The sequence below is a fragment of the Spermophilus citellus genome (assembly GCF_964194105.1).
Source record: "Spermophilus citellus genome assembly, chromosome: 10".
Taxonomy (NCBI): Eukaryota; Metazoa; Chordata; class Mammalia; order Rodentia; family Sciuridae; genus Spermophilus; species Spermophilus citellus.
In genome coordinates, this window is record NC_138197.1 from 67,194,859 (window position 1) to 67,214,703 (window position 19,845).

The window sequence follows — 19,845 nt, forward strand, 5'->3', positions numbered from 1 at the left end:
ATAAAGGATATTACATCATTCCCATGTTTGGGGTATTCAAATATCAAAAAAAAGAAATTGAATGAATTTAGATTTGTGAAAATTGTATTGTCTATTTTTCTGACTTTATTATGAACTAGGGGAAATTTGGTGTGTCCATCAGGATGTTTTTGACCTCAAGTGACAAAAATACCTGGCAGTGGATTGGATGACTTGGGATCATTTTACCACATTCCAGAGTCCTCGAGATTAGTGGCTGCTGCAGTAGTTCGCCTTCAGTGATGCTCGGATTCCTGCCTTTCCCCAGCTTTTCTTTCCACCATCTTTTTTTTTTTTTTTAAACAATTAACTCCAGAGCTGGGGATGTGGCTCAAGCGGTAGCATGCTCGCCTGGCATGCCTGGGGCCCGGGTTCGATCCTCAGCACCACGTACAAACAGAGATGTTGTATCTGCGGAGAACTAAAAAATAAATATTAAAAAAAAATTCTCTCTCTCCTCTCTCACTCTCTCTTTAAAAAAAAAATTAAAATAAATAAATAACTCCAAGTCAACTATTTTTTTTAAAGAGAGAGAATTTTTTAATATATATTTTTTAAATTTTCTGCAGACACAACATCTTCATTTGTACGTGATGCTGAGGATCGAACCCAGGGCTGCATGCATGTCAAGCGAGCGCGCTACCGCTTCAGCCACATCCCCAGCCCCTCCTTTCCACCATCTTTACCTTGTAGACCTTCTTCCTCACACTGGAAGCCTCAGAGTCACAAGATAGCTTTCGCGCTTCCAGAGAGATGAAAGGGAAGGGACAAAAGGCCTTGGGATGGATTGAATTGTGTCTCCCCAACCCAAAATATGTCAAGGTACTAACTCTGGGTATCTGCAAATGTGGCCTTATCTGGAAATAGGGTCTATGCAGATGTCATTAGTGAAGATGAGGGTGTAGTTCATTAGGGTAGGCCCCAATCCAATAACTAATGTTCTTTTGAGTAGACAAGAGACAGGCACAGAGAGGAGAATGCTGTGTGAAGGCACAGACACAGCAGAGGGAGGACAGCCACGTGAAGACAGAGGCTGGAGTGATGAAGCTTCAGGCCAAGGAATGCCAGGGACTCCTGGTTTGGAGAAGGGAAGAAGTCTTTTTTTCTCTCCCATGTTTGGTTCTGCAGTGGAGCCCTGCAGGTGAGAAAGCTTAGGTGAGGAAAAGGAACACTTACACGCAGGAGTGTTTGGTGATAAGTAACTCATAGAGGTCATTAGAACTTGAACTTATTTAGCACTTAGCAAAGAATAATTTTGTCGAGAAGTGACAAGACGAAGGACTTACTAAATTATCTTGAGTACTAGGGTCAGCAAATTGTGGGACTGTAAATGTATGGGGAAAACTAATTAATAGGATTTGTTTGAAGAGGTCCTGCTAGATGCCATCTTGTGTCCAGTGATAAGGTTACTTATCACTGTTCCTGGTACAGAAGCAAAGGTGAAACCTTAGCAAGGGGGTTCATGTTCTGTTTTCAGGTAGGTAGTGGGACTAAGAATTCATCCTGCATCTGATTTTTCTCATTTGCCTTAAGCTCAGAATAATTTATATGCAAGAGTGGCATATTTTGGAGTGGTCTACTCCAAATCCCTTCATTGGCAGCCATAGGAAGTAGGAAGAGGCAAAGAAGGATGATCTCTCTACAAATTTCAGAGGGAGCACAACCCTAAAAACACATTAATTTAGAATTCAGGCTTTCAGACCTGTGGTACAATAAATTTCTCTTGTTGAAAGCCACCCAGTTTGTGGAACAATTGAGCGTCTCTAATCTGAAAACCCAAAATCCAAAATGCTCCAAATTCTGAAACTTTTTGACCGCTATGGGCATGATGTCACTAGTGGAAAATTCCACATCCGACTTCACTTGATGGGTGGCCGTCAGAATGCAGGCACATTGGGGCTGAGGTTGTGGCTCAGTGGTAGAGTGATAGCATGTGTGAGGCACTGGGTTCAATTCTCAGCACTGCATATAAATAAAATAAATTAAGGTCCATTGACAACTAAAAAAATATTTTTAAAAATGCAGGCACATTAAAATATTGCATAAAATTATCTTCATGTTATTGTGTATAAGGAGTACATAAAACAGAAATGAACTGGACACAGTGGTACATGCCTATAATTCCAGCTACTCAGAGAATTTCAAGTTCAAGGTCAGCCTGGACAATTTAGTAAGACCCTGTTTCAAAATTTAAAAATGGAGGGCTGGGGATGTGGCTCAAGCAGTAGCGTGCTCGCCTGGCATGCGTGCGGCCCGGGTTCGATCCTCAGCACCACATACCAACAAAGATGTTGTGTGTCCGCCAAACTAAATAAATAAATAAATGAAAACATTAAGAAAAAAAAAAAGTCATCCTCTTAAAAAAAAATTTAAAAATGGCTAAGGATACAGCTCAGTGGTAGAATGCTTGCCTAGCATATATGAGGCCCTGGGTTCAACACCATGTACTACCAAAAAAAAAAGTGTATTTCTCAAAATAAAATGAACAGGGCTGGAGGGGTGCGCAAGCTCACTACTATTGAGTTACAAGGCCTTTGGTTCAATCCCCAGTACTACAAAATCGTCATCATTGTCATGGTTGTCATCATCGTCGTCATCATCATCATCATCGTCATCATCATCATCATCTTGTCTTCACTTAGAACATCTCCAACTGACTTTTTGTTTTTTTTTTTTAAATATTCCATTAGCAAGAACTGGGCAGACCCCCAAACAGAATATCAATGGCAAAAGAGAAGAAGTTTCCCATGAGTTATTAGACCTGTCCCCTAGGCCTGGGGTAGGGTACTCTCCTTGCCATCAAGAATCTGTCCCACCACCTGAGCCTCTAGCAGCTGGAAGTGACAGTCACATTGGAAGCTGGACTTCTGTGCTGCTGTGTGGGCCACATTTAGAAATGCTGTCTAACAGTGTTTGAGATTCATCTCAGAAGAGATCCTTACATTCTCCAGAAGCACTCAGGAGTTTAGGTAAAGGATCCAAGTAGAGGGATCCCAGCTAAGAAGTTAGACATGCTGAGGGAATCTGAGGTAGCACTCATGGGGAGACACCATGGATCACCTAAAACCAAGAGACAGATATTAATTTGAGTGAAAATGAACTGAAGTCAGGAGTTGGAAATTTCAGAAAGGAGAAAAGGCAAGAGAAGTAACCTGGTGCTGATGAATCCCCCCATTCCAGGGGGAAAGTGCTGGGGGGCGATATTGGCCAAGTGTATTGTTACAGTGCAAGTATGCACGACTATAATGCGACAACTAAAAACTGTGGGGAAAAAGAAAGAAAATCCCCCATTTCTGCTCCAAGGGAGTTATCCACCCAGTTTTAAAAAAAACAGAATGTGTGAGAGAAGAGGGCAAACAGGGATGCTGTTTTAATGGTAAGCAGCAATGGATGCAGTAAGACATGTTTTTAATCTTCAACTATTTAAATAGTTAAACCCAACATCAGTGCTTTTAAATGTATATTATCCCAGCTAAGATGAGAGATAAGCATCCTAACAAATCCAGCTCTCAGGAGCACTTTAAGTGGGAAGAACAATCCATATCCAATTCTGGAATCCATCAATCTCTCTTCCCTCCCTCCCTCCCTCTTTCCTCCCTTCCCCCCTTCCTCCTTTCCTCCTTTCCCTCCTTCCTTCTCAGTGCTGGGAATTGAATCAGCACTTCATGTACTATGCACACTACTAGGCAAGCACTGTACCATGGATAAACCCCAATCCCTAGTTCTGGAATTCTTAAATGTTAAATTGTCTTCATTAAAGGAATATCTAAGAACTACAGCCTTGTCATATGGAGGCCAAGTATTATGCTCTGCCCAATAGCACTGTGACTTTATGGGTTACCGGATTGTCATGTTCCCACTGGAATCTTCCTCCTACATGCCAGCCAAACCCAGCTGTTACACCTGAGCCTGTTTTTTTCCCACCTGCTCTAACAGAATTTTAATAGGCCAACTGATCTACCTGTATCTTTTGACTGCCTCAAGGCTGGTTTATTTCCAGTTTGTTCTGTCAGGAAGCACCTCTTCTTCCATGGTGTCCTCTCTATTCCCCAAACATATGTATACATAGGATACCATAACATTTTATGTCATTTATTAAATTATATATTATTAGCTTTCCATTGCTATGACAAAATACCTGAGATAATCAATTTATGAAAATGAAAGGTCTATTTTGGCTCACTGTTTTAGAGATTTCAGTCCATGGTCACTTGGTTCTGTAGCAGCACAGTATATCATAGTGGGAGCACATTATAGAGGAAGTCTATCTACCTCATGGTTTTCTATAAGCAAAGAGAGAAAGGGACCAACTGTCCCAATATCCCCTTCAAGTGCATGCCTTGATGACCTAATTTTTATTAGGTCTTGCCTTTTAAAGATTCTACAATTGGGCTGGGGATGTGGCTCAATTGGTCGCGCGCTCGCCTGGCATGCATGCGGCCCGGGTTCGATCCTCAGCACCACATACAATCAAAGATGTTGTGTCCGCCAATAACTAAAAGAAATAAATATTAAAAAAAAAAAAAAAGAGATTCTACAACCTCCCAATAGGGCTAACCGGTTGGCAGCCAACTCTAACACATGGGCCTTTGAAGGACACTTATCTAAACCATAGCACAGGCCTATCTCCTCTTGGTAAGGACTCTAGAGACAGTTACCATGCCCTAGGTATTTTTGTGTGACTAGCATCTAACACAATCAGGGTCTATTAAACATTGAGACAGTAAAGAAATTATTAAAGGCTAATCTGAATGGGAAAATAAAGTGTCATAAATTTCCTAGCTGGAATTCATAGGAATCCATTGTGTCCCACCCAAATGCTCTGTAGGGATAAGAATTCAGGAAGGGTGTTGGCCATGGGCCTTCCTGGTCTGTGGAGAAACAGGGGGTACACTGGGAGCCATAAAGCAAATATCCCTGGAGCTAATCTGTTATATCTCTGTAAAATTTTATGCCTGGGTATTGTTATTCCTCTCTATATTGTGCTAATGTTGCTATCCTAGGAAACTGAAAAGAATTTGAGCCATTTCCTGTGTTGTTTCAGGACCAAATTGCTCCTCAGAGTTAAGGGCTTCTTTCTCTGGATGTGTTCCTGAACCTTCAGAGTTAGGAACAGCAGACGCAAACACTAAAGCAGCTCTCCTCCTCCAAAGGGAAATGTGAAAGGTAAGCTGTAGCCGTCCAGCCTCACTGTGGTGCTGGAGGGGGCCCAGGAAGAAGGGAGCCTAGATGGAAGTGAAGAGGATGGTTGAAGCACACTCCTCTGACTGTTCTCCCTAAAAGCAAACCTGTTACTGGTAACGTGGACTCTTTCCAGCCTTGGTTATCCAATTGTCGGACTTAGGTGCCAGACTCACTTCTTATTGCAATATGCCTCTGTATTGTGTTTTGCCCTCATTTAATTTTGGCTGCAGATTAGGTCACTGTGAACTTTCCCTCAAGTTTACTCATAATACCAGAAATATGTGGGGGCCACCTCCTGTTACTCAAGACCTACCATTCCTCGTGATTTGTCTCACTTTGTTGTTATTTTCCAGTTCTTCTACCTTATATTTTTATGAGTTTTATTCTCTAACCCCCCACACATCCTCCCTCTCTCTCCCTCTCTTGCTCTTGCTCTTGCTCTCTCCCTCTTTCCCTGTCCCACTTCTTTGCTCTTCTTATTGGTTTCCTACCCAGGGTCTAGAAGTCACCCTGATAAGTGATCTAAGTAGAAGAGAAGCATTGGGTTTTCAGACCTTCAGAGACTGGGCTGCCACTACCCCATGGGGTGCCTTTGTGTGACCTGGAAAAAGACATCCCTTCCTCTAGGCAGGTGCACCCCCACACCAGTGTGCACAGCTCAGGGAGCAGAGGGCAGACTGAGCAGCACTATTCTGATGTGCCATGAACGTGTCCCTACCAGAAGGGACAGCCCTTTTTAGAGAAAAAACATATAATCTTGCTTAAATAAATCATTACAGCAACCATGATCCTCATGATGAAAGTATTCTTTAAAGTTCATTTTATAAACTAGTGGCCTTGGACACTTTGTATAATAGCTTTCTGCAGCCAGAAACATCGAGTCCAATATGCCATGGTCTTATTTGCAAAGCAATTTCCCTTTATGGTGCTATATTTACCTTTGTCTCCATTTCAACAAACAATTAATGAATGTGGACTGGGAGCCAAATGCTTGAATCCCATGTTCGTTTCTCTCCAGCTGAGCATTTTCACTTCATCTTACCCTATTACAAAAGGTGCATCCTTGAAACTTCCAGGCACAAGCCCTCATGGATGTGCGGATGTGAAGGCAAGCCCTTGGCATAACTTTCTACAATCCCAGGTCTGAGATCTGCAAGAGCTGCCTCCAGCCCTGGCCAGCATTGCCCTTGCCTTTTGTCGCCCTCCTCCTCCTCGGGAACCCACACACCATGATGCACTGTGCTCAGAAGCCTACTCAAGAGTGCACAAATTAGCTCAATATCATTTGAGGAAATCTCTAGATATAAGCTCAATAGAGAAAAACAATGCTAAACTTTATTCACATGGTATTTTGCAATTTAGAAAATATTTTCACATGCATCAGCTCGTGTAATTCTGAGTTGGAATTAGCAACCAAAAAGAAAAAAAAAAAAAAGATGAATGTAAGAAAAAAAATGAGTAGTAAAATTCAATTATCTTTCAGGTTGTCTATTCTACCATCCTTTTCCATGATGCTGATTGATTCATGAAAGGGAACGAGTGGAAGCCCATGTCAGTGTGGCTCCAGTTTCCGGGCCTCAGCCTCCAAAATGGGTACAGACCTCACCCCAGTTTCATCTCTTCTACCTACTTCCTCCCTGCTCTAAAGTCTTCCTTTGGCCTCCAGACCTTTTCTCTGGACCCCTCTGTGAGGCCTTCCTTCCAGTTCCCCACAGACTAAGTGATTTCCTGTGGACTGGAGATCCAAGGCTCTCCAGGCCTGTACCAGTTTTCTAGAGAAACCCTCTTAGGATGCAGCCACCCAAATCCCAAGTCTGGGATACTATAATTCATTCATAGGGAATGTTCATCCTTCTCAAATAACAAGAGTACCGTCAACTGTGGCTGCCTGCAGACAGTCCCATTTCATCTTCACAACAAACAGACGGCTAGTGTGACCATGCCATGTACAGCTGTTGCTGAAGTTAAACAAGGTCCACCAAGCCCGCCCTCACTAGCCCCAAAGCTCTGAGCAGGTTTTAAACTTCTTTTGCTCTTTGGTTTTCTGCCAGCTACACAACTCCATAATTTAATTAAGCTCCTCAGAGACGCCCTATTTTTACTTAAAATTTCTTGGTTTCTTCTTGGTGCTGTATTACCCTGTATTAGCATTCTGCAATCCTTCTACTGGATCTCAGATGATCTCTCCCAAATCCTCAACTTGACCTTCCCCAGGCAAACACAATATTCACAATCCAGTGTATTCTCTTTGCTCTTACCCTAGGCGAACTCAAGAAAGCCATGTTTTCATTATAGTCAGGAAGAAGAAACACCACAGGCCTGCTTCTTTCTATACAGGACTTATAAAGATTTCCCATCTGGTCAAGAACTGAGGTTTGCATCCTGGGTTGCACATTAGAATCGGGGGGGTGGGGGGGAGCATCCATAAAGCTGGAAACCTGGGCTTCCCACCCCCAAGGGTAGCAGAATCTCTGGGGAGATGGAACCTAAGCACAGGCGTTTGAATTTTTAAGATCTAGTGATGCTAAGGAGAACCACTGCCTGCCTCTCTCTTTGCCAGTCCACCTCCATTACCATTTTCTAGAGCAGTCTCAGGAATTGCTTTCTCTAGAGTCTATACGGATCTCCTAGTGCAGTCTTTACAAAAAAAAAAAAAAAAAAAAATTGCTTTCTCTTCTTTCATTCTCATTTTCTCCTGTCCAAGAGAACACCAATTTAACTCATCACTTTGTGTGAATATATCCAGCCACCCATGTCGCTGTGGAATATCTCTACATTGTTCTGAAATTATTGTTTTCTCATTCCATACAGATCTGTTTAACTATGTCACAAATGGTGGCTATGCTGTGTAATCATTTTCATCACTTTCCAAACTGCCAGCAAACAGCTTCTAAACCATAAGACAATAATTGAATGTTGATTATAAGTAAAACTTGTTGGAACAACTACAGCCATCTTCCTTTCCCCCACCCCCATTTTATAACTACCGTTCTTCTTATTAAGAAATAATTGCCAGGGGCTGGGGATGTGGCTCAAGCGGTAGCGCGCTCGCCTGGCATGCGTGGGGCCCGGGTTCAAACCTCAGCACCACATACAAACAAAGATGTTGTGTCCGCCGAGAACTAAATAAATATTAAAAAATTCTCTCTCTCTCTCTCTCTCTCTCTCTCTCTCTCTCTCCTCTCTCAAAAAAAAAAAAAAGGAAAGGAAAAAGAAATAATTGCCAGTTTCTGTTCTTGAGAAATGGAAACCTGTCCGCTTCTGCCTCTAAGAAATAGAAACTTGCTTTTCGTGAAATCAGGTACGTCTGCTGTGCCAACCTCAAAGACTAACCCTACCTCAAACAGAGTCCCTTTCCCCTTAACCATGACCTTGCTTACAAAAGAAAACTCTAAGAAGGAAATTGCTGTTGTTCCCTGTGCGAGGCAGCCTGTCAGACTTCTGACAATAAACTTGCTTTGCTTGTCTTTGGTGTGTCCAAGTGGTCAGTCCTGTGGCCAGTTTCCTTTCAGAACTTATTCTGTTTACTTTTATTTTCCTTTGATACGAAAGTCAATTAAATACCCTCCAGAGAACTGGGTGCCTAGAGGTATGAAATAAGAGAAATATATATAGCCTAGGAAAAAATTGAGTTGTTCAGTTAGCAAAAGTGAATCTATATATACAGACTGGCTATCTCCCTGGAAGTAAGTAACCCTTTTAGATATGAGCTCCTTCAAATGCTGAATGACTTTATTCAAAACTTTCTTTTGGAAAAACTCAATGGAGTACCCACTTTACACAAAAGGATTCCATTTCATATTTAGTAGAAAAGTGGGGTTGGAGGAACATAAAGCTCTACTTCCATTTTGGAGCATAAAATTGACAGCCTGAATCCTAGTCTAGGCTCTACTATTAGCTGTGACCTTGATATGTCCTTGAATCTAGCAGAACTGAATGACTCCCTGAGTTCTCCAAAGAGAACAATGGTAATAGAACAGCTAATGTGCACAGAGATCTGCTGTGTACCAGGCACAGTTCTGAACATTTTTTCATGCATTATTTCACTTAACCCTCAATATCCCTCCTTGAGCTGGGTGCTATTATCCCCAGATGAGAAAACTGAGACCCAGAGAAATGAATGTGTCCAAGTTCACAAGTGAAAGTCATTTTGGAGAAACTGTATTTGTTTAAGCCTAGCTCCCATGGCCATTCCTCTTTCCCTCATCCACCAGAGGCCTTTCTGTGGCTCCACATTTGTAAGCAGAGTGCATTATTTTGGACTCCTCTAACACCTTATGCACGCTGATATTTTAGTGCTTCTTGCATTGTATTGTGTTAATTGTTTTTGCATATCTCTTCCAGCTAACAGAGAATACTTTGAATTCAGAGGCTGTGTTGCGTTTATTATTCTCAGCACTTCCTCCAGGACTCGGCAATTACTAGAGACTCAATATAAGCACCAAGGTATAAACTCTCAAGTTTGTGTCTCATTTAGTCCCCACAATAACTTTGAGAAGCAAAATTATCCTTTTTGGCAGATAATGACTCAGAGAGGTTAAGTAATTGACTCAAGTTCAAAGAGTGAACCAAATTTTGCATCCAGGCATCAGACAGTCCCCTTTCCTGCCAGCACTGTCCACTCAGTTATCCAAACCAGCCCAGAAACCAGGGAACCACTATGTTTTCTTACTCATGATCTATTACCCCCACCTCCAAGTCACTCTCCTAATTCAGATTACTGCCTTCACCTATATGGATCACAAGAGCTAGGGAATTTGGACTTTTGGTTGACCCCTAAAACAAAAGGTTAAAAACTATGGGTGACTCTTAAGCACAAGCATTTCTTATGATCTTCCTTAGAGACAAAGACATACTTCCAGCCTCCCAACCCAGAGTAGCTTAAATCATGGTCTTTTAAAAAGTTAGAATTATATCTTCACCCTGTGACATAAATTTCAGCATGAGGATCAGCACATTGCTCCAGTCCTATCAATTATATGAGGCAACCAGACAGTCTCCAAGATTTCAGTTTCATTTGCAGTTCATATTTTCAGATTGTACCTCACCTGGTTTTGTTTTTGCAGAGTATCTGCCATTCTCTCTTCAATTCTGGCAGCTGTACTTTGTTTCCTGTGTTTTTTGTTTTTAACCCTTCTCATTGCTCAGTCGTCACCCGTGCTGGGGCTCTACCTTGTTCTGGCCCTCGATAAGGTGTATTCCTGGTTTTCTTCCTTACTATCTTGATCTTGAGTAAATGTCACATGTTGTTTTATGTGCTCTGCCACCTGGAAGGAATTTGGTGTCATGTTAAGACCTCCCTGCAGAACTGGCTATTTGTCCCTGGCTGCCAGGATCCTTCAGATTACTTCCCTCCATCTCCTGGAACAGGTGCATCTGCCACAACCTACCTTGTCGTGGAGCAGGGTGCGGGGGGTGCCTCTTTACAGATATTGGAACTAGTTAAGAACTATTAATGTCCCTTGGATATCTACTTCATTGCAAACATAAGATAAATTTGTTCAGAGCAAATGACATCGATCATTTCTGGCAGACGCTTAGACTCTCAACAATGAGGCTTCTCAGAATATTAAGATTTCCTGCCCCTCTGGGAGCCCTGGAATAAAGTACTCTCGTTAATATTCCCAGATGACCTGTGAAGAAGAAAGTCTCACTGTAGGAGCTCCATGTGCTATTTAAAGAATAGACCTTATATCAGAGAAGCAGAGACAGAGGGCCTGGATTTTCGATGAGGATAAAAAAGTTGCCACCTGTCTAAGTCAGATAGTAAATGAAATTGTATGAAAAAGGCCATTGACCCCATGTCACTATTCCCCTTAAAGTTATTGTCTTCGTTTTGAATGTTGTGAATTATTTATTAATATTCTATATTTAACTTGTTAAATGGGGAAATGTGTTCTTGTGGGGGTGGGAGTGTGTTTTAGTCTCTTACAGTTAGTCTTTAGAAAGAATTCTAAAAGTTAGAGCTATGTCTCAAGGGATGAGATGAGGATAAGGAGAGAATGAGTATATCCCCTCTGTATTATGTTTATAATTCAATTCCATCTACTGGCGGTTTAAGCTTATTTCTTTTCCCTTCACCATCCTCTTTCCTCTTCTGATTATCTTTCTAAATCCAGAGACAAAAACTACCCCCAAACACAACACGCTAGTAGGGCAGAGGATGGGTGGGTATTATGTTAAGGAGGATGTGGTCCCTGTAAGTGTCATGCTACAGTGAGCACCAGACACAAGATTACTCACGGAAGCCCCAGGGTAGTTTGAGATCAGATATGGAGGCAAGTCAGGAAGGTCTCAGAAAATCATGCCTGAGTCTAGCAGAGCTGTCTGTTCTTACTTTTTCTATTTTCCACTTTCTGACCTTTCATCCAGTTTTTTTTTAATTTTTTTCTTTCTTTCTTTTTTTTTTTTTTTTTGGTATAGTTAAATATTCATTGTTTACTTCATTATGCCCATACAGGCAGAAATCACAACAGAGTGTTATAGTACACTCTGAATAGACTTTTTGAACCACTTGCTTTTTTTTTTTTTTCTTGAAGTTAATACAGATTGAGCATCCCTAATCTGGAAATGCAAAATCCAAATTTAGTGCCAACTTGATGCCACAAGTAGGAAATTCCACATCATGAAACCTCGTTTCTTACACAAAACTGTTTAAGATATTATATAAAATCACCTTTGGGCTATGTATGTAAGGTGCATATGAAACACATATGAATGTTATGTTTACATTTGGGTCTCTCATCCCCCCCAGATATCTCTTTCTCTCTCCCCACTCCTTCCCCTCCCTCCCTCTGTCTCTCTCTCTCTCCCTGTCTTTCCCCCCACCTACCCATATGCAAATATTCTGAGATCTGAAAAAATTCAAGCTCTAAAACACTCTGGTTCTAAGGGACATTCAATCTATAATTGCCTTTTTGATAAAAGAAAACTGCTTAGTTTTCTTTATCTCTTGTGCAATTATTTCCACATCTTCCAATATTCCATCAGCCTCATTTTCTTTTACATCAGTCAAACCAGTTAACATCAACCCTATTCCAAATTGAAGAAGTTCTTTTAACTTTTAAAAAATCATGAAATATAGCTATTATGTTATAGAATTTGAAAATCTTGACATTTTGGAAGTCATGTAATGAGTATAACTTTTTAAAATATGTAAAACACACACAAAAAAATGTAAGCTTATTTATTTTCCCTTCACCTACTTTCCTTCCTCTTCCGATTGTCTTTCTGAATTCATTTAGAGACAGAAACTCCCCCAAGCACAGCATGCTAGTAAGCTGGGTAAGTAATATCGTATTCAAATGGAGTGTTTTGCTAAGAGGCAGTAGGATTTAGGGGCTAAGTCTGCCTTCAAATCCTTCCACTGACTAGATATGCCCACGTTTTTTTGTGGGGAGAGGGGTCTCTGGGGATTGAACTCTGGGGCAGCCTACCACTGAGCCACATCTCCAGCCCTATTTTGTATTTTATTTAGGGACAGGGTCTCACTGAGTTACTTAGTGCCCCGCTTTTGCTGAGGCTGGCTTTGAACTTGCAATTCTCCTGCTTCAGCCTTCCAAGCCACTGTGCCTGGCACAGATGTGTCCACCGTAAACAGGATATTCAACCTATTTGTGCCTCAGTTTTCTGATTCATAAAATGGAGATAAAAATACCTCTAGGTTTAATTGAGGTAAATCACTCTATATTTTACCTGATACAGAGTAAATGCTCTATAAACTTTAGGTATTATTTAGCACAACAGCAAAGGACAAAATAATTTAAAAATACTGAAAGACTTTTTAGCTTATGTAAGAAGAAAATATAAAAATCAAATTATAGGAAAATAAGAAGTTGGAATAAAAACATGTGCAGCATGTATGACAGGTCAAAAGTTTAGCTGCATTTAATATACAGTAAGCCTTAGATAGAATGGAAAAATAGAGTACATAAATTGGCAGCTTAGAAAAGAAATAAAACAGGTATACAAAAATATATCTGCACTCATTTATAATAAAAATAGTATAGCTAAAATATAATAATATACAAAATGAGAGAAAACAGAAATTACTGATATCAGAAATGAAAAAGGGGTCATTATTACTGATTCCATTGATGTTAAAGGAATAACAAAGCAATATTAGGAGTAACTCTATGCTCACAGATATGATAACTTGCATGAAATGGACCATTTCCTTGAAGAGATTCAGTGCAATAGAAATCCAAATTCTAGCCAGTTATTTGTGAATATCAGCAAATTTATTCTAAAGTTTAGAAGGAAAGGCAAAAATCACAGAGCAACCAACATAATATTAAAGAAGAACAGAGGTGGAAGATAGACACTGTGCAACCTCAAGACTTGGTCATAAACCTGTAATGATCAAGATAGCATATTAATGAAAGAATAGACAAATAGATCAAAGGAGGGTAATAAAGTCCAGAAATAGACCTATAAAAATATAGTCAACTGATCTTCCACAAAGCAGCAGGTGCCATTCAGTGGAAAAAGGATAGTTTGTTTATTTTTTAGCAAATGGACATCCACATTAAAAAAGAAAAGAAGGAAGGAAAGGAAAGAGAAAAAGAGAAAGAAAAATTAACACAGACTTTACACATTTCACAAAAATTAACTCAAAATGTATCATGGACCTAAGTGTAAAATACAAAATGAACAAAACTTCTAAAACATAAAAGAAAGTCTAGGTGATGAGCTATTTGGTGATAAGCTTTACTTCAATACTAAAAGCATAATCCATGAGACAAAATCACAAATGGGACTTTGTTAATATTGAAAGCTTCTACTCTGCAAAAGAAATTTTTGGGGGGTATTGGTTTGTGATACTGGGGCTGGAACCAGGAATGTTTAACCACCAAGCCACATCCTCAGCCCTTCTTTTTTTTTTTTTTTTTTTTTGGGGGGGGGGGGACAGGGTTTTGCTAAGTTGCTTAGGGCCTCCCTAAATTGCTGAGGCTGGCCTTGAACCTGTGGTCCTCCTGCCTCAGCCTCCCAAGCCTCTGAGATTACAGGCCTCCACCCTGCAAAAGATACTGTTAAAAGAATAAAAAGCAAGCCACAGACTGGGATTTGCAAAATACATATTAATAACTTTATCCAAAATATATAAAGATGTCCTCACACTGAACCATAAGAAAGCAAACAACCCAATTTTTTAAAATTCAAAAGACCCAAATAAATGTGGCTATATAACCAATGTGATCCTGCAATCTGTACACATGGAAAAATAAGAATTCATACCCCATTTGAATCAAATGTATGATATGTCAAGATCATTGTAATGTTTTGAGCAACTAATAAAAAAATTAAAAGAGAAAAAAAAAAGAACTAAATAGACACCTCACTAAAGAAGACAGACAGGGCTGGGGATGTGGTTCAGTGGTTAAGTGTCCCTGAGTTCAATCCCTGGTACCAAAAAAAAAAAAAAAAGAAGACGAAGATAGACAATAAGAAAATAGACAATATAAGATGGAAAATAAGCATATGAAAAGATGCTCAACATCATATGTCATTTGAGAATTACAAACTAAAGCAATGATATACTATTACACCCCTATTAAAATCTAAATCACTGAAATCACTGACAACACCAAATGCTGGTGAGGATGTGGAATAACAGGAATTCTCATTCATTGCTGGTAGGAATGCAAAATGGTGCAACCACTTCAGAAGACAGATGGGTAGTTTCTTACAAAGCTAAACATAGCCTTACTATAAAATCCAGCTATCATATTCCTTGATATTTACCCAGATGAAGTGAAAATTTTTAGCTACACAAAGTCCTACATTTGAAAGTTTTTAGCAGTTCTTTCACAATTTTTAAATCTTGGCAGCAACCAAGATGTCCTTCACTGGTGAATGAATAAAAAAAATCATGGTACCGCCATACAATGGAATATGATTTAATTATAACATGAAATGAACTATCAGGCAAAAGCATGGTGTAGCCTTTCATACTTATTGCTAGGTGAAGAAAGTCAGTTTAAAAAGGTCATGCTCTTTGGACTGTCTGTGGGGTTATATCCCAATGAACTCATCAGAAGTTGAAAATAATGTAAGTCAAGAATGCACTTAAGGGCTGGGGATGTGGCTCAAGCGGTAGCATGCTCGCCTGGCATGCGTGCGGCCCGGGGTTCGATCCTCAGCACCACATAGAAACAAAGATGTTGTGTCCGCCAAAAAACTAAAAAAAAAATAAATATTAAAAAAATTTTTAAAAAAGAATGCACTTAATATTACCTTCTCCTACTGAACATCATAGCTGAGCAAACACCACACCCTAGATATGGGTTATTTACTCTCCCGATCACATGGCAGACCAGAAATTGCAACTTATTGCTGCTGCTTATCATCACAAGGAATGGTGTACCACATATCTAGCCCCGGAAAAAAATTTAAAATTTGAAGTATGCTTTCTACTGCATGTATACCAATTCTGCACCGCAATAATGTTGAGAAACTGCGAAGTGAAACTATCTTCAGTTGGGGTCTGTCTATATACTGTATGACTCCAACTTCATGACATTCCAGAAAAGGCAAACTAGAGAGAGTGAAAAGAACAATGGTAGCGAAGGAAGGAAGGATGGGATGAGCAGGTAGAACACAGGGACTGATACCAGTCTGTCTGAAACTGTAATGGTGGAGACGTTTGTTGTTAAAATCTTGTAGAACTTTACAGCTCAAAGAGGGAACGCTGCTAGACACTATGGACTTTAACTAATATCATATCAATATTGGTTTATCCATTGTAGCAATTTAATACAGAATGTTAATAACAGAGGAATGTGAGGGGGAAGTAGAAGAAAGGGTATTTTTAATGGATTGGATCTGGAATGTCCCCCAACAGCTTCTGTGTTGAAGGTCTGGTCCCAAATGCAGCAGTGTTCAAAGGTAGGGTTTTGGGGAAGTGGTGGGATCATGATAGGTTCTGATATTGTCAATGTATTAATTCATTGATGGTTTCATAGTCAAATGGATTGTTGGGAGGTGGTGGGAATTCAGGAGGTGAGGTCTATTAGAGAAGTTGGTCACTGAGGATGTGCCCTAGAAGGGTACGTCTTGTCCCCTTCTCCCCCTCCCTCTTTCTCTCTGACTGCCATGAGATGAGCAGCTTTGCTCCCTCACACCCTCCCTAACATGATGTTCTGCCTCACGTCAAGCCCACAGTGTTTAGGCCAAGTGATTATGGACTGAAACCATGAGCCACAATAAGTCTTTCCTCCTTTAAGTTGGTTTTCCCAGGTATTTTGTTGTTTAACTCTAGTTAAACTGGGCTAACTGGGCTGCACTAAATAACCACACAAGAGACACAAATACCTTTCTCTTTGGGGTCGCTGTGACGGCTCCTCTGACCTTAAGGGTCCGCAGAAAGAGAGAGAGCAAGAGCACGCGCTGACCCTTTTTATTGAGGAGAAGCTATTCAGATGAGGCAAGGGGTCAGGTTTCAGGGGGCTGAGTCTATCTTCATGATGTCCACTGTCAGCAGGTTGACTAACATCTGGGTAGGCCACACCCAAGGGCACAGTAAGAGGAGGGGACACACATCAGGCACTTCCATGGAAGATTCTATCCTAAACAGGGCAAGGGGTTATATTACAAAGGAACAGGTGAGCATAGCTCCACCCATGGGGCTGTAGCAAGACACACCCATTTCTGTGACTGAGCACCTCAGCACCCAGCTGGGGAGTGTAACTCAGTCACCCATAAGGTTGGCCTCCCACATTTTGTCACACAACAAAAAGCCGACTAATGCAGGTATATTAGAACTCTGTACTTTCTACTCAATTTTTCTGTAAACTTAAAATTTTTTTTGTTCTAAAAATAGAAAATTAATGTTTAGGTGTATCATCATCTATAGTGATATGCCATGTTTCACCTATGAGATTCCGAAATTATTTTAATATTGCAATATGCGCTTTGGGTGAATAAACAATCTATTCTCCATTCAAGACTACAGTTACCTTCTTAAAAATTATGTGTGTGTGTGTGTGTGTGTGTGTGTGTGTGTGTCCCTGATTTAAAGCTTCTATTTTCTTGCTGATACCTTCTAAAAATAAATAAATAAATAAGAAACATTTTTTGTTCCTCTTCTCAGAACCTAGAGCAGTGCTAGTCTATAAATACCCAATAAATATTTGCTGAGTAAACGTTGAATGATATGCTGAATATGGATGACTCTGATCACACTGACATGCGCTCTTATCTAGTCTATGCAAATGTCTTCATCTTATCTATAATGCTAAGGCTTTGCAAATGCCTGGCTGCTGTCAAGATATAATGTGCCCACAGCATTCCACTGCTGTATCAGACCAATAACCTGATCCATCTCAGCTGAGCTCATTGAAAAGTAAGTAGAAAAATTGAGACAGTTGAACAAAACAGGACATGTGTGATATGGATTGAAAGGTCCAATTGTTGATTTAAATTCTATTTCCCCAGGGTTCTAGAAAACACTGATTTGTTTGAAGTTGTATGAAAAGTGTTATAGAAAACCCTGGTCCTAATGTTTGAGAACTTGTCACCAGATGTGGAAGGGTCTAAGAGACAAGAAAGAGGCAGGCAGATATCCAGGACTGCACAATGAAAAGAAACTGTGTGGCCTTGGTGACAGGTACCACATGCACAGTTGACCACATTAATGACTTTGTTTGCCCTGTAGGGTTTGTGTTGTATGCCAGGGTCACCTGGCAGGCAAGACAGTGATTATGATCAAGGTGACTGGTCTTTCAACCTGGACCCAAAGAAGGTTTTTAGACAGGGTAGTTATTGGCACTGCCCTAACACTATTTTATTATCATTATTTTTTAGCAAAGGAAGCAAATTTGTTGGGGGGGGGTGTTTGTTTGTTTGGGTTCTTTTTGTTGTTGTTTTGTGTTGTATTTTGAAATAAGAATGTGCTAGGTTGTCCAACCTGCCCATGAACTCTTAGGCTCAAGTGATCCTCCCTCTTGAGACTCCTTAGTAGCAGGAAGCAAATATCATATATATTTTCTTTATTTTGTTTCTTTATTTTTATGTGGTGCTGAGGATCGAACCCAGGGCCTCACACATGCTAGGCGAGCGCTACCACTGAGCCACAACCCCAGCCAGGAAGCAGATATCTTTAAATTCATCTTTCAGGAGTAATCTATATAAACCTGAGCATCTACCTGAAAGCAGCCACTCAGATCAATTATTGTATCAATATATTGGTGTTACAAGTATCCAATTATCTATATTCATCCACCATAAGCACCACAGATAAAATATAAACAACACCTAAAAGATACTTATGAGGCATTTAGGTTTTGAGAACCTGATTCCAAGTTGTTACAGATGAGGAGAACTCATTAAGAACTCTTTGTACTTAATAGAAGGGTTGAAATGTGCTGCAATAGGGAGTTGAGACCATATCCGCTCCCATTCCTGGTTTGGCAGTCTCTGGGGAATCGTGCCAAAACCTGCCCATCAAGAATTGATGCAGCATTGCCGAAACACGTGAGCTTCCAGACTGTGCCAGACTGGACGTTGCCCGGGAAACCATTGCTTGTTTTGCTCCAGCCAGAAGAAAAAGCCTGTTCCTGAGGCAAAGATGGGTTCAGAATTCTCCATTGCTCCCCCTTTCATAGCCTCTGCACCTTACTACCTGCCTGTCTTCTACCCACTGCCCCACTTTGATCTGATGCTATGCAGTGCCTGATTCCCGAATATTTGCTTAAATTGGACACCTTTACTGTCTAGCTAGAAGTGTAACCCAATAAGTGCAAAGCCACAAAACTGTTTGATTTTACCCGTGTGGTGTTTGTGTGTGTGTGTGTGTGTGTGTGTTTGTGTTGCGCCAATATTTAAAAATCAGGATATAGTTTATAAAATCTATATATCCAACTTTTTCTTCTGAAATATTAGAATATCTGACAGTATTGAAGACGTATTGTTACAAAACCTAGGTTCAGAAGCTCATCCCACAGATGCAGGAATGATGAGGGAGAGGGAAAGGCTGATGTATGGGAGGAATCCTCTTGTCTTTTCTGAGAACAGGTGGAGACATTCCAGAAACTCAAAGGCCACCTCTTTTCACTCCTTTCATGGTCTTATACTTCCAATAATGGCTGTTGGTAGGTGTCTTTAGCCCTAGAGGGAGGAAAGAGAGACTAAACAAGTCTAGGACCAATTATGTCTATATTATAGTTTGGAACAAGACATTTCTCAAATGTCCAACATGTCCACATGAAGAGCTGAGTAGACTCCGACCCATCATAGGCATCAAAGGAGACAGAATGTGAAGGCAGAGATTCCTTTTTATCCCATTCCTATCAGACATCAGCAGGTCCAAATGAAGAGTCAGTGTTTTCAGCAAAAGCAGTCTTCAAGTCCTAAAGTTCCTAAGTTAGTATTTAGGCAAACATTATTATCATAAGCCACATGCCAGAGGCATTGTCTACAGCAAGGTCAGTGAGAGACTAATAATGCATTGTCCAGGTGTTTGGCCTCCAAAATTAGTGATTTCTAAGTCAACTAAGAATAAGTGACACTAAAGGGTATAATTAGGTCCCCCCCCCACACACACACCAGTATCAATACTTCCTCAAGAAGTAATCTGCTAAAAGAGAATGGCTACTGTCCACTTAATTGGCACATGCATTCTCCAGTTTTCCACAATCCTCACCT

The 19,845-nt window shown here is 40.4% G+C and overlaps 1 protein-coding gene across 3 annotated transcripts in view; it reads left to right on the plus strand.

Moving 5' to 3' along the window:
• Positions 1–19,845, plus strand: part of PCED1B (PC-esterase domain containing 1B) — a 134,578-nt gene that overhangs the window by 83,804 nt on the left and 30,929 nt on the right. Inside the window, exon 1 of one of the 3 annotated variants that reach the window (XM_081309437.1) lies at positions 5,122–5,184. The exons of the other annotated variants lie outside the window; for them this stretch is intronic. The gene's annotated coding sequence lies outside the window, so the exon portion shown is untranslated. Of the gene's footprint in view, positions 1–5,121; positions 5,185–19,845 lie in introns of those variants that run through there. 3 annotated transcript variants of the gene reach the window in all.